The 23,834-nt window shown below is 39.3% G+C and overlaps 1 protein-coding gene across 5 annotated transcripts in view; it reads left to right on the top strand.

Moving 5' to 3' along the window:
- The window catches only part of kcnq5b (potassium voltage-gated channel, KQT-like subfamily, member 5b), a 94,915-nt gene that overhangs the window by 43,584 nt on the left and 27,497 nt on the right, over nucleotides 1-23,834 (top strand). The gene's annotated exons all lie outside the window — the stretch shown is intronic.

Genomic DNA, 23,834 nt, shown 5'->3' with positions numbered 1-23,834 from the left:
TTCCTTGATCAAATCAGTGATTTTCTCCTTCTACTGCTCAGCTATTGGCACAGCAGGAGTGGTATGTTGCAGTGTATGCAGGGGGGCCCTTAACTGACCAGAAAACCACCTCAAAGAATTGCACATTAGAAAAGAGAAATGAATTGCCTTATTTAGTCCAGCTCATCAATTTTCTTCAATAAATATGAAAACCAAATAAGCCTCAATGGGGCACACATAAGGTACATCATTGTGACTGAGTGACTGAGAGCTAAAGCAAAAATAAGTCGATTTGGGGGAAAGATCAAAGAGACATTTATAAAATTATAGTCATGTTTTGTTTTTTTGGAGAGGGGGATGACTCTTGATAATATGTAGAGTAATGAAGATTTTTCCATGTAATAAAAAACTCTCATTCTAACCACTTTACTTGGAAGGCACACTCAGCAAATCCAATCTTTATGTCTATTTAATGTCAATAGAAAAACAAAAGGAGGCAGTGGAGAAGGGTAGCAGGAGGAAACATATGGCTAGAACCTCATTCTGCCAATCACAGCAACATGAAAAAATACATATGTGAAAAAACACAGACACCAGGCTACAGCCGGATTTTATTTTCCCTCCTTCATCTCTATTCCAAGAATTTTATGAATGGAAAATGTCAGGCGATAGGTTTTCCAAAGCCGCTATGGCCTGTGTCTCATGAGCTTACCATGCTGATCTGGTGAGTTCATGCTGTCTGGAGCAGCAGTGTGGAGCACCACTGCAGGGACAGGGCCACTTTACATTGTGCTGTTCTGCTTTTAACTGACAAAAGTGGCCATACCAACCTGAGAGTGCTGAGCTAAAATCTTTGAAATCCAGATGCCGCCAATAAGAAATACATTGGTTGGTGGTCTGTCTGCAGCAAAAATATTTGTCTGATCCTAGATTGATGATACCAGGCAGCAAGGACTAGAAAATACATAAGTGAAGTAACAAAAGAAAAAAAGTGGAATATATCTTCTTTGTGTGGTCTGAACTAGCTCTCAGGCTTCTTCTCTCTGCTGATTTCAGAGCGTTAAAGTTCAGTGCTATGTTTCTTCATTTAAACATTTGACTGCAGAGCTTTTGCCCACAGTGCCTGTTCAGTCTAAACCTTGTTAATAAGAGCGCACTACACAGAGTATAGTCTTTCTCTAATGCATGGCAGCAAGAACTGTCTTATAGTAGAAAGCACTTTGGTCAATCAGCCTCCTCTGCTTCGATGCCAATTCTTTATTTCTAGGCATATTAACACCTGTGTGCTGTTAGGAGACAGCCACCATCTGTCTTTTACATTCATTATGACAGACATTCATTAAAGATTTATTGTTTGTCCCTGCCCTTTGTAAAACCCTTTTCTGTCTCTCTGTGATCCTGTTGCACTTTTCAGAAAGAAAGTGTCGCTTTTTTCATCGGCTTAATGTTAGCACGCATTTCAACTCCTACTGAATATTTTAACATGTTTGCTCTCAAAGGGCACAGTCTGTCACCCCTGGCCACACTGGTCTCTTTTCACAGGATCTTTTCTTGTGTTTTCACTTTTCTGTGAGCTTAATACAGTTAGTAAATCTGACACTGTAGCACCCACCTTTGGAGATGAAAGTGTGCTGAATTAGCTAGTAGTAGTGTCTGATTTCAAAGTATCCCTGGATGTACTGCTATACAGAATTATCACTGGAATACTTTAATACTCAAGAAATTCTCTGGAAAGCTCTGGAGCTCTTACAAGACTTTTTGACTTTTTTTTTACCTATGATTTCAAAGTGGGTCTATGAATAGAATAATTTTCAGATGGACATATGAGACAGAAATGATCTTGGAAGGTGTAACACACAGAGAGCCTAAACATGTGTGTATTATGCCTGTGTGTTGAGGTATGACCAACTGTGAGTGACTGTGTGATTTTTGACCCAAACTAATGAGACCTCTCCCTTATACCTTGCATCTGTCCCTCTGCTCCTCAAACCATAAAGTATTAGTCTACTATATCAAATGCTTCAAACAACAATGACGGAATGACCTTTTGTCAGCCTGCTGATACTATCGCTAATGACTCTGTCTGTGCTTTCTGAGCCTTTAGGCCTGCAAATATGCCGAGGCACTGAGGGGATGACAGGGCGGTCATCATCCCCCAGCAGCAGAACTACTACAGGCCTCATCTGGCTGGAGGGCCAAGACCTCTTCCTGACGACAGTACTTCTATGTTCTATGCTTCTCCTGCTTGCAGTGCAGTGCTGCGGGATTAGCAGAACTCCAGATTATGAGCCGCATAAAACTGAGTCAGTGAGGCAGACAATCTGAAATAGACAAAGACAGGGTGATGCTGAGAAAAGTGGAGGGCATACTGAAAAGTCAGATAGAGGAAGACTGATGAAGCCAAGACAAAAAGAGGAGAGGCGACATCCTGCTGTCAGCGAGTAGTGTAATCAGGACCAGATGTCTTTCTGTGCTCTCTTGACTAGAGGCGGATTTTCACAAGGATTCATTTCCACGGCTAATGTTTGTTAAGGGTTTTAGACATAGGATTTCACCCTTTTGTCTTCGTTGTTTGTTTCAGAGCTTTTTGACGTCCCCTGCTGAGTTTGTTCAGTAATTTGTCTCTAATAGCTCCAGGTTCTCAAACAGACATTCAGCTACTTATGTGTCTGACCAGTCTGTCAGTAAACCAGATGGGATTGCATAACTGACTGGTTTCCACCATACATGTGCTGATGGTGATGCCCCATTGCGCATTTGTGTTTAGAGACATCTTATTACATTTTATTATTATTTTATTACACAAAGCAACATATGGATGTAGTGATTAATGAGTCTTGTTTAGAACTTTTTTTTATAGATACTTGGATGCTGGATGAGGGAACAAACACTTTTATGCTACTTGATAGTCAGACCAAAAAAAAAAAAAAAACATAAAAACATCATATACGTCCAAATCTACAAATTGCTTCTTTTTTTTTTTTTTTTTTTTTGGCTATATGTGAAGAAATCATAAGCTGACACACTTTTTTATTTCATCTGTGACAACAATCTCAACACATCCAAACTACCTCTTCAGTGAATTACCATGAGCCACGATGGCTTTGTCTGCTGCCTCCTGCATATCCTGCATGACGCTTGTCAGTTTTTGATTTGCTAGTTTGACCAGCTTTGAGATTTAACATTGTGATGTGAAGAGTCCAGCCATTGTATAGCCACAGGGGTGTTAGGCCGAGTTTGACAGCCAGCACTTTCTGACATAGCTGCAAGCTGAAGAGATCAGGAGAGGTTAGCAGGAATCTGCATTCCTGCTGCTTCAGCAAGAGATGATCAAGTGCAGTCTCTGAAAAGGAAGATTTTTTTTTTTCCCCTGTCAGACTTAGAGGCTCTTTTGCTGTCGACTCTCAGAAAATGATTGCTGACATGAAAGTAGAGCAAAAACCCATTTTGGAAGAAAATCTTTGTATTTGTAAGTCATACTAAAGTACCATGAAAGTAAGATGAATACTCTGTGGCTGTCAAAAAAACATGCCTGAAACTATATACAAAGACATGAAAGAAAATTCAGCTTAGTGAAAATTGGTTCTTGTTTAGTATTGATGTAGTTGTTGGGAGAAGTACTTCCTATTTGTAATAGTAACATTATACAAGATGGGGGACAGAACATGAATCACAAGCAGACGGGTCAGCTCAGACAGGTCCAAAAACAAATGTACAGATGAGTGAAAGTTACTGTTTCAACTCTGACCTACTGAACTTACTGCTGCCCTCCTAATGCAGGTCTACAGCACAGACAAATAAATTAAACTAGTGTAGGTTCTGGGTTCACCGACATTACAGTGAGTAGTGATCACAGGCATTGTTTTATCATTAACCCTTAAATGTAACAAAGTGCTCAAATGTACAGTATGTTTCTTATACATGAGAGTAACACTGGCAGGCTAACATCTCTGTTTTCAGTCTGTTAATTTGATAATGAGATTGTGAGGCCATAGCTTCCAGATGAACTTACACTTGCACTGTAGTGTGAAGTAAGTGTGCTGCCAAAGAGGCCTGAGCTGCTGGTTGGATACAGGTGCTTTAACACCTGTTTGCTACTACAACAGGTCAAAGGTCAGCGAGGAGAAATGATGTGTAATGCTCGCCACATCAATTTAGAGTGTCTCAAACAATTTGAAATGTTTTTGAAAGACAAGTTAACAGTTAAACCAGGATAAAAAAAGGATTTAGAGCATGATTGAGGCAGGATGGAAACATGGGATGAGCTGGAGCTCACAGTCAGCCAGAATGGAATTTATTTAAGGGATGAGGATATTTTAACAACTCTCCAAACAGTTTGTGTTGGCACTCTGTTGTGAAAATAAATATCAAATCCTCTGAAGTGGGAGTTGATATTGCACAGGCTAACTTTCTGTGCTTAAAAACCACTTTTATAAATGAGAAATTTGCGATCACACAAACATAGTAACCTAAAAAAGTCTTTGCATTAGTTGCACCCATATTCATCTACATATGTCAAGCACACACATATTTACACATACTTGGGTCAGACTGGGCAACAGCCGGCCAGTGGGAGTAATTATGTATAATACTAATATGCAGTTTTCAGACGAATTAAAGTCTTTGCTAGTGTTATTCATAAATTAAAAGTGCAGCAGGAAAGCAGCAAAGCCAAAGAGAAAAGGAGAAAAACAGGCATGAGAAATAGAGTTTGTGTTAGTGGTGCTCTGTCTCTAGACACGCTGGAGCACATGGACATGACAGCTGAGTTGCTTTTGTAATACATGTATTAGACATAATGAAAGAGAGAGTCTCTTCCGGCCTTTCACATCTGTCAGGACAGTGCGAACAAATACATTATTATAATGCCTGCTTTGCACAAACACAACATTTTATTGCTCTGTGTTTGCGAATCATTGCTAATTGTTTTATTTGCCAATATAAGTCATTTTTTATCCTGGTATCCTCCAAAAGTACACCTGAAAACAAATTGTCTTCATACAGCCCATGTGGCACCTGTTACTTTTACCTCTTATGTAACAGGCAATTTGAACATGCGGGAAAAAAAGGCTTATTATTCGTATTGTTCTTGTGCAAATATGTCTATTAGTGAACAATGTTGTCAAATGTCTTCTTTGAAGGCTGTTTGGCTTTGAAGCTGAGAGTGCTCGCACTGGCTGAATGAATGTCTGATTCTTAGTTCGAGGTCAATTATACAGGGAATGAGAATGTCATTGTCTCCAGGACAAAAGAAAAACAGGCCATTTCCAAATGTACTATTTCCAATGCATTCAGCTGAGCAGCCTTGGTCATTGCATGATTTTTTTTTTCCCCTTTGTCATTGTTTGCTTCCTCTCGATTGCTGTTAGAAATGTCTCGCTGCTGGGCTGCCAATTCCCAAATGCAGTCTACAATACCCTCATCCTAAATTGGCATCCTCTCCTGTACATTTTACCATGATTCTGGTAATCTTGATTGGTTTTGTGAGACCAAGCACTTTGTTCAGTTTAATGAGAGGAAAACGGGTCAACTAATCAAATAGATTTTGAAACTAAACTTGAGAATGATAAAAAAAATAAACTCTCCAGCCAAAACTGTTAAACAGCATCTTTAGATGAGTTGCTGACATGCAGACTGCTAAGACACGTCTCAACTTGTACATTCTTGGGAAAACATGTTCGGCAAAAAAGTGTTCTTTATATCTGCGCTTTCATTAATCAGCTGAGGTCCCATTGTCTTTGAAAATAAAATGCCTATCCAGAATGTCTTACCATAAAAAATGTGGCGTTTCACACAGGCTGAAAAGTTTCATATGTATATATAATAGTTTCATAAGTCCTAGAAATGACTTGTTAGGGTGGCTGGACAGGTCTGCTAAATGTCAGACTGTTCTCTTCCCATTTACTACAGATATTCAGTGTTTAACAGTAACCATGACTTCTCCTAAACCTTTCCTTTTTAACCTAAACCATGATTTTCCCATAACTCTAATCAAGTCACCTTTGTGCTCAATTGACCAAACTTTAACCACCAAAACGCTGACAAATGATGTCAGCTTGCTGATGGCAAAAAATGTGTTGTTCTGTAGGAAGTTTCAAAGCATGTACAGTTACTTGGGGTGTAATATGGAGGACATCTTCAGTCTAGTTTTCTCCATCCAACATGTGTGACAAGGAGAACAGAAATAACAGATAAAAGAAACTTCCAATGATGTCAAGACTTGCTAGTCATCATCATTAAACTTTCATCAGATTTTATTACAGGCCCAATTTATTGGAGATTCAAAGAATAAAAATGTAGTGAAATAAGATGAAATACAAAGCCATGCAAATCAGGAGTAATTGACATATTCGTCCTGTCAACACCATTTTCAGTCAAACATATAGTGCATATTGAGATTGCTATTGCTTGCAGAGTGTATATTCATATACAAGTGTTGGTCACATACATACTCATATACAGTACATTTAAACCATTTCCCTCTCAGATCAGTATAGGTGTTTGAATCTTAAATACTGAATGTTTCTAGTTCAGAAATCAATTCTTAATCCTGCCTACAAAGCTCTGATTGGCCCAGGTGTTTTTGCAACTGAAGAAACAGTTATCAATAAACAAGTAACATGTCTATTTGAGTCAGTAACTCAAAGGTCTGGAACAAGGGTTTTTTTCAGTGTTTTGATTAAAAGGTTGTGAGTCATACTCTACTGCCTCTACAACCACTAGATTTCAACCCATTTGAACAGATGGGAGATTTTTGACAAACATGGTAAACATCACTCTCCTCCAAATGGCATTTGCATAATAAACCCTATCTTGAGCCTTGTTGTGTACCAACACCTTGTTAGGATACTTTATGATGGTCTTAATTTGTCACCCATCTGTATTTGTTCCAATAACTCCTCAAAGACTGTTGCCTTCTCAATAATGGTAAATCCTCTGAAAGTCCCTGAAGATCCAGTAAAGCCAGCACAGCATTTTCGTCATCACGGAAAGGCTCAGTGACCTTTTCTAACTAATTTGTAGTAGTACATTTAAACACCCCTGTACAAGGAGAAGCACAACAGAATAGTGACAATCCTGGCAGTCAGTAATGAAAAACATGAGTCTTTCTTCATTACTTAACGCTTAATGTCATTGCTCAGAACATCCTTTGTGTGAACATGTCCATTTTTCACTTGCATCTGTCTGTTCCTTGTTACATCAGCATGCTTATATGGCTGCTTGGTTTCTGTTTTATTTATTTATTTATTTATTTTCAATGATTTTGTGATGCTAACCACAGCAGGTGCCAAAGCCAGTAGAATCCACATCCACACCACACATTATTCTTTCTTCACAACATCTGCCAGAATGTGCTGGAAATGTTTTATTTTGGATGCATCAGCTGAGTTCATTCATATCATTTTGGAGTACAATATGCAGTTTCCTTCTGGATATGTGCCTGTGAATGTGTGTGCGTGTCGTTGTGTGTGTGTGTGTGTGTGTGTGTGTGTGTGTGCGTGTGTGCGTCTGTGTGTGTGTGTGTGTGTGTGTGTGTGTGTGTGTGTGTGCGTGTGTGTGTGTGTGTGTGTGCACATGTGTGTGTGTTGGTGTGTGTGAGAGAGAGAGCGAAAGAGAGAGGGGGAGAGAAGCTCTGTTTGGCATTCAGGAGTCAATAACTTCTTACTGACGTGAAACATCCAGCCAGAGCTCACTTGATTATGATGCGATTAGTTAATTGGGTGAAGATGTGGAAAGTGAATTATGTGTGTATCTCATGCTACGCCACTAATGGATGGAAAATACCTCCATCGCCGACCTCATCCTCCCCACACCCTTTAACCAGAAAACTTCTCATAATTTCCAACTTGTGCATTCTAAAGTGAATAGATTTAGCATCTCAGATTTATATCGTCTTTCCATTTGGATTTCTTGGGCTGTCTCTCATCATGGCCATGGCTTGAGCCCGGATGTAATTTACTATGAGGTTGTTATTGTTACTGTAACAAAAACAGCCAACTGGCTCCTGTGTTCATGTGTTTTATCTTCTGAGCCTGTGAATGCCTTCATTTGAAAAATGCTCCATGTCATTAAATACCGATCTTACACTATGAAGGTCTCATGGTATAACCTTTCTCCAGAGCATTTCTCCTCTAAAATATTGAAGATCTTTTTATGTGTTTCTGGATTTCTGGTTCTGATTTCTGTGTTACTCCATGGTGGCTTGAAGTTCAAATTACCTTGAACAGAAAAGTCAACAGTTTTTCCAGAAAACAGTGAGCGTGATTATCTGGCACTTCAATTATTGTTTCCACAAAAACCAAGCAGCTCTCTCAGTCGCACGCATCGGTCTGAAGTGTACCCACTCTGTAAAACCGGCATAACAAATCCCTTTAGCAGAGACACTGCGAACCCGCCAAAGAATGTGCTGTTCACCACTCTGCGACTGAACAGGAAGTGTACTGCTTTTCCACAGGACTCTGCAGAAAATGGTTTTCCCATGAGCAGTGGCATGCGATCAGGTGCATGAGCTTTATTAGCTGTAACAGCTGCTGTCATTTGGGCCAGAGATCAATGGAGCATCATCAGGGAGATCGGAGGTGCAGAAACACTTCTGATCTCCCTGATCTCTTCTGATGTTGTTGTAGTGAAATCAGCAGAGGCAAGAAGTAATTTCTGCTGTTAACAATGGCTGCTCACCTTTGTGATGGCACTGGAACTTACTAATGCTGGGAAAGCATATGAATCAACCACAGTGAGCATGCTGTCATCACTTGATTGAAGCCTCCCTCCTCTGTTTTGTCAGCCTATTCATCTTTGCCAGACGATGTTTGTTGAACTTGCTTTTATCTGGCTGAATTCTTCTTCATGAATTGAGAGATGAGAGATGAACCGAGGGCTGGGTCTCATCTCGTCATATTGTGACTTAATAATGTAAATCTCCAGACTCATATAATAGTTCAGTGCTGAATAAGCTTTTGCATGGAATGACAATGAAAGGGCCTGTGCATACAGTTTACAAGGGCCCACACAATGTAATAAAATAAAGAGAGAACTATAGGAAACGCTCCCCAATCCCTCATTGTGACACTTAAGTAACTTTTTTAATCATTTCTGTATGCAGCTAAATATAGAGAGAAATAAGTGTTTACAATGAAATAGCTGGAAATGTGCTGATTTGTACTTTCCCCAACACCTTTAACTTTAATGAACAGCGCATTTCAGAGTGATACAAGTGTCTGGATGACTCACTATGTATGCATAGTATTGGAGGAACAAATAGTGTAAATTGTCATTTAGGGAAACAAAAAGTAGTTAAAGGTGTTGTTGTGCAGCAGCTCTTACACACAAGGCAATGTTTCTTGTGTAGTGACACCTCCACTTTATCTCATTTGCACAAGCTGCAAATATCTTGTAAATCTGTATCTCAATCTGTCAAAATAGCAAAACTTCTTTTAAGGAACAGTTCTGCTATAAATGGCAGACGCACTTATTCAATAGTTTGTTTTCTGTATCCAGTGTGTTCAGTATTTGCTACTGTAATTCTTCTGTACTGTATTTCCTGTGATTGGCTGTTCTACATATGTATACACTGATGATTCTGGAGTGCTAAGAGAGCTCCATGTATTGTATGTAACCATGTAGAAAACAAACCAATTAGTCCAGGAGGTGCTGGAAGTTGTAAACAGCACAGCCAAAGTCAGCTAGATTTTCATGAGACACCAAAAATGTGTTGACCTGCATAGACAATTTAATGAAGTTGAACACTCATTAGTGATGGTTGAAAAAATAGTATGTGTTTTTTGCATGATTCAGAACTTATTGGAAGTATTGATTTTACACCTATGGCCTGATTTGCATGTACAAAAATGTGCAACAACTTGATAATCACCTCCTCTTTCTTACATCACTTACATGAGCAAAATAGCACATGCTGAGGATTTTGCACCTTTGCCTTAAGAAAAATGCGAAGTGTGACATTTTTAGCCAACTGCACAAAACACAGGGGGGAGAAAATGTAAATACATAAATTGAGCACATGCAGATTGATTTATTTATTTATCAAGCCTGAAAGCTGTAGCGGAGGCTTTGATTGCATCTTTATTTAATACATTTGAAAGGCAGCTGCAATCTGAAGTAGACAGAGGAGGAATTAAATAATGCATTGACTATGTATGTTGACCACTCATGTTAATATATTTGGATTGACATAAGGAAAAATAACAAACATATTGTCTTTACTGTGATGCAGTTTTTAGGTTTGCTTGGTAAATTATGAGCTGATTTGGAGCCAGTCACAAGTAGGAGCCACACAATACCTGCCAGGCCACACTCTGTGTTTTCTTCTGTCTGGGTCATTCTACTCATTCTAGCCTACTGTAGCTGTGGCTGCTAAATTCTTGTTTGAGTAAACCAGTATGTGTGTAGTTGTTTTTTCCTGAAGACACCTTTATGTCACATTTCCCTGCATTGACACGTGCAGACAAAGCTGCAATTGTGTCATATTTGCTCCCCTGGACACAACATGAGTACAGAGAATTCTTAATTCTTATTCTTACTATTCTTAGATACATGCAGGCAGGCCTAGATGGTGGCAGTTTTTCAGTGTTTCACACCAGCTACATCAGGGATCATATATGCAGACTGGCGGCTTCTTTGAGACTATGTTTAGAAAGTCAGACGTGAGACTATCACCACTATCGCTGATGAGATTACAGCTGGGTGAAGTGAGGTGATGCTGGAGGGACAGTTGCGTTCTCATTGAGGTGGTTTGGCTGCATTATTTGAATGGTATTAATTCAAAATGAGCTATGAGCTCAAAAACTGAACCATTTCCAGACATATTGATCCTTGGCTGGAAAGGTATAAAAAGAAAACAATTGTGTGCAATACACACTGTTCTGTAAGGGGCAAATTTTATGCCAGAGAATCAGAGAGTCTGGGTACTTTATGGTGACTGCCACCCCACAAGCTGACACTTGTTAAATCAGATATCTGCTGAGAATCATTAAGGCCTCATCACCTATGTGCTCTGTATATTTTTTACGACATTACCATTTGATATCTGCTTCAGTGGTCCCTTGTATGTCATTTATTGTGTTACCCAGAGGTCATTCATCACAACATTATCACATTTCCAATGATTGTACTCCTAGACTCCCACTAAAGACCAATAAGGAAGTAAAGTGATAGTATTTTTGTATTTCTTCAGTTCTGTTTTTAACTGCCAAAATATATTTTTGCTTTCATGGCCAGGTTATAAGACATTTTATCATCAGCTGTGTGCAGCACAAATTGTCTCTTGACAACCGGTGGAAGATGTCTGGAACATTTTAACATATTGTCTTAATATAAGAGCTAGATTTAGGTAATTCACAAAATTAATATCCTGTATACAGTATATACATTTTATTTAAGCTTTATTTAATCAGAAAGCTTTTTGAGATCAAGATCTCTGCAAGTAAGACCTGAGAACAAAGTGAAATGCAAATGCAAAAATACAAACAGATATATTATCCTTCCTGATGCAACTTCAGTGGCTTAGGCTAGTGGACCCTGGGTTTCTCATCCAAGTACTAACCAGACACAGCCCTGCTTAGCTTCCGAGAGCACATGCTATCAGGCACTCACACTAGGGTGCAGCTGCAAAAATATATACATATATACAAGTTAAAAAAAAAAATAATACAGGCCATTTACCCAAAGACTCCATAGTGAAGTGTGAACAATATGGTGGGTTGTATGATAGTTTTTGTGTTTCCAATTTGAGCTTTTAATTTCTGAACAGGAAGTTTAATGTGCTTTTTGTAGAAAAATGTGCTGTCAAACCAAAAGGTAAGCTGGACTGTATCTGTGACTACCCATTTGAAGCATGAATTGGATTTGGCACATTGGTGGCTCATGTGCTTCTAAAAATCACACATTTTGTCTTTTTTTGGATTTAGAACAAACTTTAGATTAAACAGGGAGGCCTGCAAGTCATCAAAGGAAGTCTGTTATCTGGTAAAGGCCTTGTTTGCCATGACACAGAAGGCATACAAGCTCATATCATCAGCATAAAAGTGGGCATTGCAGTGTTGATATAAATAGTGAAAATCACCAAGCCTAACTGTTAATCTTGGGGGATTCGACTGAACTATTAATTGCATTTGCAGTATTATCAGACTTCATTTACAGTGGTCATGTGACTAGTGCAAGAGTAAACGAGTTGAGCAATCAGCCGTGTTAAAAAGGAACAGTACATTAGTTGTGTGGAACTACTTTGTGCATTATCTACCTTGCTACGGGTCTGTTCAAGATTAATCCACCCCTTTCTTGTCAAACATATATAAACCTGAGTACTGTAACACAAAGTCAGAGAATGCTTAGAGAACTCTTCTCTCCATGTGCTTGAAATTAAACCTGAGATGATTCGTCACACTTGTGTTTTGTTCCTGAGAATTAGCAACTCTCAACTTACAGAAATTTCTACGATAATAGCTAAAATGCCGAGCACCAGTTTGTCAAGTAAGCCAAATACTACCCAACAGAGGTCCCTGAAGGAATTGTTTGACCTCTGTAGGATTGTAATAGAAAATGGCAGGTGGAAAGACAATACAGAAAAAGGAGCTTAAAAAATAATTGCATAATAAATCACAATCGCAATATTGGTTAAAAAAAAAAATGTAATTATGGTAGATTTTTTTTCCAAAATCCATCAGCCCTATTGTGACACACCTTTATTGACTATGACAATTTGATTTGAGACCATCAGCAACAACAGATTGAACTTTCTCTGAGACTATTGATTTGAACCAGTTGTAAGCCGAAACATCAGAATCAGTAGATTTAAGCAGCTTATTTAACAAAATATTGTGGTCATCTGTATCAAAAAGCCTTGAACAGATCTAGAAAGAGTGCAGCACATTTCTGCATTTTATCAAGTAAGTTAACAGCAGCTGCTCTGGGTATTGTACTGTGAGCGGTTCTAAAACCTTGCTGCTGCAGCTGAACAAGGTTATTTTCCTCCAGGAAGATAGGTAATTGTAAATTCACTAATGATTCAAGAATTTTGGACAGACAAGACAATTTAGATATGGTTCTGTATTTATTAAGGTCTGTCTCACCACCTTATCTCCAGATTTAACTTCTTTGATAGCCTTCTTGTCTGCTACCCTCCCTGCTCCACTACTAATTTTTCTTTTATTTTGTTTTCTATTTTTTCTGTGCATCTCTAGCCTTGCTGAAGGCTTCCTGCTCCTCTGGGGAACTCTGGTGTGTTTTACCTTGTGGATGGATCTTGAGATATTTACATATATTTGCAGTGAAATGCTCAGGCCTTCCAGCTGTTGTTTTTCTCTCCTTACCGATGTGTCTGTGCTCACACACTGTACACACACATGCACAAAACCTCCACAGACCTACTGTGGGTATTACTCCCACCAAGGTTATATATTCACTTTATTTTCACTGTTGTGTGTGCTTTTAGAACATGGCAACTATATAAATGTATAGAAAATATATAGCAAATGTAAAAATATATAGCAAATGTATATATAGTTAAACAACCACACTCACTCACACTCACTCCCATGGGCAATTTAAAATCACCAGTAAACACAACATTGATATTAAATTCTACTTGTTCAGGGAAAACCTTTCTCTCTAAGGGAGATGTAAAGGAACGTTTACCCGTCACCACTAAAAGAAAAGGTTGGCATGTTAACACAGGATCAGCCCAGTTAAAAACAAAGTCATTGTTTTAAGTTCAGTAAAAATCCTTCAATGAGTTTGTCATTTGTGGGACACAGCATTGATTACATTTAAATGTCAATCCTCAGCATCATTTACAACTAAAGAAAATTAGCAAAACAGAAGAGCTAAAGATTGAAATTAAAGATTGTCCCCTGAAAAGCCATCACATATTTATATTTGATTAATAAGCTCTGGCACAGCAGTGCTGCCCATTTCGATGTTCTCAGCTATCAGCCTCATCCCTCTTTATCACCCAAATTTAGACTACACAGAGATGGATGCTAGACGTCAGTCCATCGGCCGGCCAACTCCAGCACTGATGATTAATGGGGTCCTTGCTATTTTGAGGTCACAAGGGCTTGCCTGTGCAGATACTACAGTGAATGAAATTGCTGTGCAGCACTTAGCTTTGCTGATCTCCTTCATAATCAAGTTGGAAAATGATGTGTATAGTGGTTTTTTGATTTCCTTTCAAAGCTCTAAGGTTAGAGACACTCGGTCAGTTTGTCTTATTGCCTTCATTTTACCAAACCAAATAATTCTGCTGAAACTCTTTTGATCTAAACTCTGCTGACCTTTGAGATTTGTGTTTGACGTCGCTGCTGTCCATGAATGACTTGAAGCCTCTAACTTTATTTTTCCCCGCTGTGTTGATCCATCTTCCACACATATGATAGGTTTATTTATCTTTGGATCTGACCTTTGAGTAGGTTGCTGTGTACTGTGGGCATGATGGTGCCAGTGGGTGTTGACCAGAACACCCTCCGCACTGGGTGGTGCCTTTATTCAAAATATAAAGGTATTGGTTTTCCAAATTCATATGGAAGTCTTTTCTCAGGCAGACACACCCCTTTATTTATAATCACTTAGTGGTCAGACACTGCATCTGCCTGATCTGAAACAACATGAAACAACACAACAGTGCAGTTTTATACTGGGGCAAATGCCAGGTTCATTAGGTGTAACAAAGTTTAAAATGTATAATAGTTCTGATTCACGACTGAGGTAAAATAACTAGGTCCAGCTTTTGTCATTCAGAAAATAAATATTTGACACGGCAGTTTCCACATTTCCTACAACATATGCAAGTAAGATAGTAATTAATTTTTATAAATGAAAACGATTCTCAACTTGGGTAATTATGGAATTCATTTATGAACAGAATCTTAATAAATGCAGATGCAGATAATTATAAAATGCTGTAATAAAGCCCTATTGGTTTATATTCTTTCAAGGCCTGGGTTGTTACTTTACAAACTATGGTTTGATGGATTTGTTCACAATATAAGTAGAGGTTTTTTTTGTGAATTTGCAGATACTTGTCAAACTGTCTGAAAAAAAAAAGCCATAGTGGCTTTTGGAAGACACTGATGCTTTGCTGGCAGTAGTTATTAATATTTGGAAAGTGGCTCCTTAACAACTGATCCAGTTGTGATCCAGCTGTGCTGAACGAGGAGACATTTTGTAGTAATGGGATTAGAGCTGTGTGTGATGGTGGAGTCTTTGTCTGACTGCCTTATTACTGCCTCACCTGGCACCATTAATACTTGTTTGCCTAGGGGGAGATTGGAGGTGGAAATGGGTCAGAGCCTTAACGTCCAAGTATTGACCTGTCACTGCCTAGGGGAGAATATTGTTGATCGATGGAGAGAGCCACAGAAAAGTGGGACACCACCAGCTGAAGCACATCACACCCGAGCATATGAGACCATATGTGAAAGTCTTATACACAACTGTAGAATATCATCAATAGTCTTGCAAATGATACTGATCAATTCCTGACAATGATTGCTCTGGACAGTATTGTCTCACATGACAGGCATAATGTGAGCTGTGAGAAAGTGAGAGAGTACTCAGACTAGTGAGGATGAATGAACATGCCTAAAGGGGACTTTTAAACAAAGTTGGCAGCAAGGTCAGTTGATTGTGATTTATCTGAGGTGGAGTAATAAAACAACTAACTTTTCAATTGGAGCATATTGATATGTAACCATAGAATTATTTGTAGGGATTTGTCAGTGTGTGTGGTACACCACTTATCATATCACCATTGACTGAAGCACATGTATGAAAGTGTGTTTTTGCAACAGCAGGTGGCTCCTCACAACCAACCATATAACATATACACAGTCACTACCAAGATTAAGCGACTGTTAATTAGTTATTCCCTTATATTCCATGTTATCATGTTATCATGTCTATTTTGGTGTTAAAGGTTGTATGATTGTGGAGAGACATATCAGAAATTACTATTTTTTTCTTATTTTATTTTTTTATTTTCTACGACATTTTCTAGAGTTAATTGACATTATCAGTTCCACAGTATGTTGTTTTTCTTTTGTATATTTATCATAGAGTTTGTTATTCACTGTCTATGATGGGCTGAAAAACAAAAAAAATTGTAGTTATTGAACAATTTGCAAGATTGTATTGTAACTATGCTTCATGATGTACATATGCTGTCTAGTATTCCCAGCTGCCCCCAAGGCTTTATGATGTGACCTGCTTTGTATTTTAAGCTCTGAGGAAGGCGCCCAGAGTCTGCCCTGCAAAACCATCAATAGTGCTCCTGCTTTTTTACAAGTATTTTTACATGCCCATTGTTAACAAGTATAATCTATAGTCCCATTATCTGGAATTTATTTCTCTGGAGGAGGTGGGTGTACTTTAACGTTACTTGCCCTGGCCAGTGATTTTAATTCCATCCCGAGTGTGTGTGTGTGTGTGTGGCTATTTTTCACCCGCTACACAGTAATAACTGTCTACTGTTTTTCAGTGAACTTGCACTAGTCCTCCTGTAATTTACATCCATAGCAATATTCCTGTATTTTAAAGTGTGTCTTTTATTTTCCACTGGAGGCTGTTTTTAGTCATTACCCTGCATTTCACCAGCTGAGTGTGACATTCAGCTTTTGTGTGAAAATGAAGAAAACTGAAAATGTTTTTGCCAATCTGATGCAGGGAAACATTTTAATATCAACACAAATAGGCCTATTTGGGAACCAACACCACAATGGAAAAAAAAAATCTCTCATTTTGATGGATGGATAAAATTCACAAGCTTTTGACTAAAATGATTCTTAGACCTTTGAGTATGAATAACTGAGACTGAAACTGTGGTCTTCCCACACAAAGATGAGGCATTCACTTTCTTTGCTTGTCCAGAGCCTTGATTTCTTCCCCTCTATGGAAGACGCCATGTCTATCACAGACCACATCCTGTTTTGCAAATTTCACAGAATCTAAAATACCATCCTTCCCATCCCTCCCACTTTAATGCAAATTCTGTCAGAATGGGTCTTAAGTCATGTCTGAAAATGTTTAACTCGTTACCATTCGCCAACCAAACCATTTTCCAAGGGCTACTAGTGAAGTAAGTGGGTGGTTTTGGTTGCTTTTCAAAAATGAAGTTTATTTCCCAAGCAATCAGTCAGAAATCATAATATAATAATTTTTGGAAAACAAATGCCTGTAGCTGGTATTTATTGACTGGAAAACACAATGGGTTCATAGCATTAAGCTTTAATGAGTCCAGTGTTCAAGGTCAAGAAACAATTCCACAGATAATCCGCATTTTAAAATAAACTGTCAAACAAAATGTCAGACTGCAGCTGTCACTTTGATACAAGGATATGGCTAATTTTTATACATTAGCTCAAGTTAACCATGATGGAAAACACAGCCACTAACACAGAAGACAAACATTACAGTGACCTCCCACAATGACAGGATAGACTGTCTCACTATCCGGTGATCCATGACAGATCAGGTCCAATTCAGAGATTGGAACCTATATTGGAAACTACATGTATTTACACTTCGTTTTGTGGCTTCCGACCTTAGCACGCCATTTCTTCCTCAATGTAACTTTATGGGCATGGATGAAATATAGGGAGAAGCACTTCACAACCAAGTCAAGCTTCATAAACAGTGGGAGGTTGAACAGTCAGAATTGCTTGGTTTGTCCTCTTTGCTTTCTACTACAAGTTCTCCTACAGCTCTGCTGATGGCATTTAAATTTGCACAGCTTCTTTACGTGCTTCAACTCAAGCAAACCGGATATGCCACACATTAAGACTGCTTTACAGGCCTGCAAACTTCGGCTTTTATCCAGCTGTGTTTCTCTTTTCCGACAAGAACCTTAACTAATTGCAGTTTTTGCAGAATTTTTATTGGGGTCTCTTGGAAATTGTGAAATAGCTGTGCACTGTGGGTGGTCTTTGTGCCTTCAGTTCCTTGTTGTGCTTGCACATTTTGTTTTTGCAGTAGAAAATCATTTCCCCGCACAGAGGATTATGTGTGTGCCTGTACACTGGCTCCTTTTTGTTTTCCTCTTGTGTTTCTTTTTTTGGAGTAAAGCTGTGATATCTCTGCCCAGCTGTGTAGCTAACTCTGTTTTCAGTGCTCTTGTGACAGGGGAGAAGTATTGCAGGATGATGCACTAATCAATTTTTTGGAAGCACAGTAGGAATTGAGGGTAAAGTGGTGGAGTACTTGGTTATACAGTATGATGTTAAAAAGGCCATGATTCAGACTTGAGGTGCAAAATATGTAAATTAGTCAAATAAACAGTGTCAGTCATTCCACACGGGTTTGAAGTCGATATTTACAGATGGAATATATTTCTGAACACCTCCAAAGAAATGTGCAGGATGAGCTGAAAGAGGACAAGTACACATTATGGTCCTAGAAACTATGCCTCTCCACGATGTCAGGACATGATGTTAAATGTAATTTTTAAAGTATTGAGCTGCTGTTTGACAGTACAGTTGTAAGATATTTATCTTAGATCACATTTTAAAACATTGAACATCTTTGGGCTTTACTCATACTTGAGTCATGGAACAAGAAGAAAATCCTCAGGATAATAATGGAAATCCATGTATGTTAGGTTTCTGTAGTTCCAGATGCCTCTTGCTATAAGAAAAAATTATCATCAGCCTCCTATGCAAAGCAGAAAACTTTGACATGAAGCCTCCTCACTACAAAGCATTGCTTCAATATATCAGGGAGTAGAGACTGAACTAAATGAAGGGGTTCAACAACTGGAGCCGGCAGAATGGGCAGCACTTGAACCTAGCATTAAAGGTTTTCATGTAGGATGGGGGAGGGAATGAGAGCACAGAAAAGCAGCAAGCTCAAGCAGGAAAACTGTGTCTGCATAATGTGCTTGTACAGTATTTAAAATGACAACATTTTACAGCACCGCATGGGCACCCAGTCATTAAACCTTGAAGCCATGAGCTTTAGTAATGTACAGCAACATCATGCACATGTCATAAAAATATAGCATTTCAAAATCACCCTGTGTTCTCACAACACCTCCTGGAGCTGTTTTGTCAGTCTGTCAGGTATGATCCTGTGTTGGCCAGTAACAGCCTTCTGTACAAGTGAGGGACACAGCAATGTAGTTACTCTTTTCAGTAATGAGTAGAGGACTTCTCTACTGTTGGTCAGTAAATACCTCTAAATCTGTTTAGGCACCTTGGTCGAGTAACAAAACCTAACTGATGAAAAATGTTGAGTCACTGTATCCAGTGTTAAAATAAAGCTGCTGTATGTTGGCTCTACACACAGATCATTGCTGCTGGGGAGGGGAGCTGTCCTCACTGTGCAGTAGTCTATTAAGCCTGATGTTTGTGTGGTTCTTACCTCTGCTAACACATAAAGCTTTAGTGGTGTCCCCAGACAGAGAGGAGCAAATTAAACTTATCACAGCCGAACTCTCCCTGTAGTCCTTCCCTCCTAGTGAAGTCTGAGCATGTCAGTGGAGGTAAGCATTAGAAAGCTTCATGGATGTAATGAAAAAAGAAACAAACGTGCAAAAAAAGACATTGAAATGATGTAAAAAAATAACTAAATAAGGACGTTCTCTGTTTGCAAAGTAGAAGAGCAAAAACTTGCAATTAAAAATCTTGGCAGTCACCAAGACTCCTGTCATCGCTTCAATTCGCAATTTGTTCCAAATGTTTCAAACTTTCATTGTGGGAGAGAGAGTTTCCTTTAAAACCCTTCTTTTCTTAAACCAAATGTAAACAACATGGCAGCCCCACCACAAAGTTGGACGTCATAGAAAATATGAAATAGTCCAGTTATAGTGTATGTGTTTGTTTTTCTTGTATGTAGCCGGAGCAGTTTGCTCACTGTGGATGCACAGTTCACCAACAAATGACTGTGTGCATTACCTTTTCTCTAAAGTACATTCCTGTTTTATCAAAACAGCATTATTGAACAACCCACGGGGCTCCTCTAAAGACCTCGCTGTGTCAGTAGCCACACATCAGACTCATAGTCCCCATTCCCTTTTTTACCACATTTTGCAAATTCACTCATCTAATCTCCCACTAACAACCCCCCCAATAAATTCCACTACTGCTTCTTGATAAAATGAAGGCTCAGCCTATATAGAGCCTAGGTGCATTATGGAAATTGTTCTGTTGTTATTGGTCCTGTGGCATTGTCATCAGAGCTTTACAGTCACATTTATTTTCCAGCTCACACTCTAAACCAGAGGTGGGCACTGAGGGCCACAGTCCTGCTTGTTGTCCAACTATCCCTGCCTTACCAGTGCTGATTACCTGGGTCAGGTGTGTTCTGCCAATCAGAAGCTGGAAGGTACCAATTCATTTTGTCTTCCCCCACTTCCACTCTAATTTGAGATGGTATTCCAGCTTGTGATTGGCTGAACATACCTGACCCAGCAGTGGGTAGTGCAGGGATAGTTGGAAAACAAGCAGCGCAGTGGCCCTTGAGGAAAATGGGTTGCCCACCCCTGGTCTAAACCATGACATTCAACACATAGTGGCTGATAGCTTGTAGAACACATGCACACCCATGCTGTGTGCAGTATGTGTGTGTGTGTGTGTGTGTGTGTGTGTGAGAGAGAGAGAGATTCTGCTGAAATTGTGCAAAGACAGGGTATGTAATTGCAGTATTTATACGGTCTACAGTGTGTGACGTATCCCTTAAATCTCTTCATCCCCAAATGTAAGCCTCTGAAATGTGCTGAATACACTGAGAGGGCCAGTCGCTGCTGGAATAGACTAACACTTTATTAGGGTGAATGTAAAGAATACTTTCAAATGTGTAGTGCATGTGGAGAAATGTAAATGCTTGACCTCATAAGAAGGGTCAGCGTTCATGAGGTTATGACCTCTTGTCAGAGTCCCACTGTGAAATACTGACAAAAACAAGATGTATAGCTTTATGTGTAATTAGAAAGCCTGAGACAAGCCTTAGCTTAAATGAAAAGTCAGTAGGGTAGAATCAGTTGAAATATGCCAGAAATGTATTATCATCTTTCAAATCAGTCTAACACAGATGCCATTACCATTTATAGTGAAAGTGGAACTTGATGATAAATTAGCATCCCACTGGCTCAATCAAATGCAGGAGCAGAATTTTGTTTCAGGACCATGGACAGCATCATAGGACATATCTGCATGTTATGTGAGTGAGATCCTGGTCTGTGATCAACTGATGTAAGAAAGTTAGCCAGATCTTATCATTTCAACAGCATTCACCTCTCAGTGTGCTGTGATACAGTTAACATGGCCAGAGTTCATCAGAAAGGTCTGTTTGAAGTCTTTCAAAGGAATGATTCCTCACACATTACATACTGCCCGACTGTGGTTCTCGAGTCACATTGATTTGCACCTTCTAAAAAGTATATCTCAGGTCATAGTAGGAATGAAGAGGAATGACCTCCACCTGATGCATAAGTCAGATCCATAGCAGACTGAGACAGAAGCATGTTTACAATGATTTGAATGGGACTCTGGACTGATGAACAGATTCAGTGAAGAGGGGCAAACTCTGGGAACGAGTAAACATGTAACAAGACTCATTTTCAAGGCAAGTTTGAAAGCATTTTTTCCCTTTTTGACCTGGCCCAACTACCTATTACCTTTCAACTCTGGTGTGGGGACCACCAGGAATCTGTACCACCTCTTCGGCCCCTCTGTCCACATCACAGAGGATCAGCACCTTTGTGAAGAGGACCACAGTGATGCTCAGAAGAGCACTTACCATTTGTTCAATGGTGCTGAATCTCTTTCTGTTTATATCTGAGTGAGAGAGGGGTGGGGGCTGCATTTGAAAGAGGTGATTAGGTGAGTGGGCAGAAGGACAGATGTCTCTATGCTGTGAATGTGATGGTGTGTATCTCTTTATGTTTGTGTGCATGCATGTGTGTGTGTGTGTGTGTGTGTGTGTAAGCCATCTTAATTTTCAGCCACTGCTGTTTGAAAGGTTAAGAGGCATCATTCTGCGGAGAGTGCAGAGCAAGACACTCCAGATGAATTCTGCTGCCTGTGAGCACAAGGCATCATAACACATGGGGTCCAAGGCCGTCTGAGAACACTAGTTTATGGGATTAATTAGTGAACTTCTTTGAGTGCTTAATGACGCTGCCGAGTGCTTTTCAGTAGGTTTTTTATCCCCTTTTAAAATAAATATATTCAGAATGCAAGCACAGGCTATGGATGAAGGGAGCTGATTGTCACTCTGTAATTTTCGGTCTGACAACCTTGTAAGTACAAGAGGCGTAGGTGTGCCAGTGACAAGGAGCTTGCTTTTCAACTGACAGCACCACAATGCTTGTCACTAGATGTTTTCCTCCAATCAAAGTCACATTATTCAAATCTCTGAAAATGTCAACAGAGCAAACCTTAAACTTCTGATACTTTATACTTTTATTTCACTCTGAATCTCCAGTAGTTGTGTGAGTCATGTGACAGAGCAGAAAGAGAACAAATGGGTCAGGAAAAATGACATAATCATCCTGTGGAAAATGTTGACCTTTTTTGGGCTCTCTGGATGTCAGTGAGGGCCTGACTGGGGTCAGAACAGCACAGTACAGGACTGTACTGTAGGCTATGAGACAGTGACCCACTCTGCACACCCACCATTTTCACACAGACGCTATTCAAATGCTGGATGTAGTCCTGAGGCCCCCCACCCCCATTTTCAAGCTTGAAGAAAGACTTCCTTTCAACACTGCAATCTGGGGTCAGTTTGGCACCATGGGGCTAACAGTAAGGAGTCCCCAGTCTCTGATTCTGTACAGCTGTGGACAAACTGTGTTATGGTTAGAGCCAGTGTCATATGGCCAGTAATGACAATTTTACAAGTGAAAATGGATCATACTTGGCAAAAATATTTTTTTAAAAATTAAAAATTGCACCACATCATTGTACTGCCTTAAGAAATGCAGTTGTAACATATCTAACTCTGTAGTTTCTCAGCAGTAAACTGATACCAACAGCTAACAACACATTGGTGGTTAGTGTTGGCACATATCAAGTCTATATGTTAAATTTATAATCCTTTAGCTCCTGCTTTTTCCAGCTATAGCCACCGAATGTTTATACCCTCATTATTTAAAATCATTAGTGGTGAGTCGGCCACTCCTGTACTTCCAATGTATTCACGGGATTTACAAGAAATGATGCTTGCACCTGCTGGATGAAATGTAGAAATCAATAGCCAGTCCATATACACAATGCAGGCAATTTGTGGGCATATTCTTTTGTCACACAATGGCATTATCCCACCCTGTGATGGACTGGTGACCTGCATATGTATTAACTAACCCTAAACTTCCCAAAAATGTTACCAGATTCAATTGTTATTGTGTAACTGTGCAAACATAAAGTAAGACATGGTTTTAGCCATGTCTGCTATGCTAAAACCTCTCCTTGGACAACAATGACAAAAGAGTATATGTAGACATTCTTCAGCAGGCTTAAGAGGAGCTCTGAGATGATAAAACACAGATGTGCTCTTACCGTTTAGCATTGTGAGCCACAGTAACTCTCAGCCCCTTGCTTGTATTTCAGTCAACAATGCATTTTTGGAAGATTCATGTGATGGAAATTTAAAAAAACATGTTATGGTTATGATGATGAAGGCTATGGTTTCCTGGCGGAGGGAGCAACAGTCATAGAGTGATTTGAGTGTACAAATGGCTGGATGTCACTTGTTTTCCAATAGCCCCAGTTTCACTGCTTGTTTCTTGCAAATCATGTTGCACAAACACCATGATTAACTTGATATCTCAGGAAATTCAATAATGGAAATAAGTTCTGTGATGGTGCTGCCAGGTTGTTTGTGTACTGCTCTTCCTTCTGTGCCAGAAAGGC

The sequence above is a fragment of the Mastacembelus armatus genome, chromosome 1 (assembly GCF_900324485.2).
Source record: "Mastacembelus armatus chromosome 1, fMasArm1.2, whole genome shotgun sequence".
Taxonomy (NCBI): domain Eukaryota; kingdom Metazoa; phylum Chordata; class Actinopteri; order Synbranchiformes; family Mastacembelidae; genus Mastacembelus; species Mastacembelus armatus.
The sequence above is the reverse complement of the archived record's forward strand: the minus strand, read 5'-3'. Positions and strand labels throughout refer to the sequence as shown.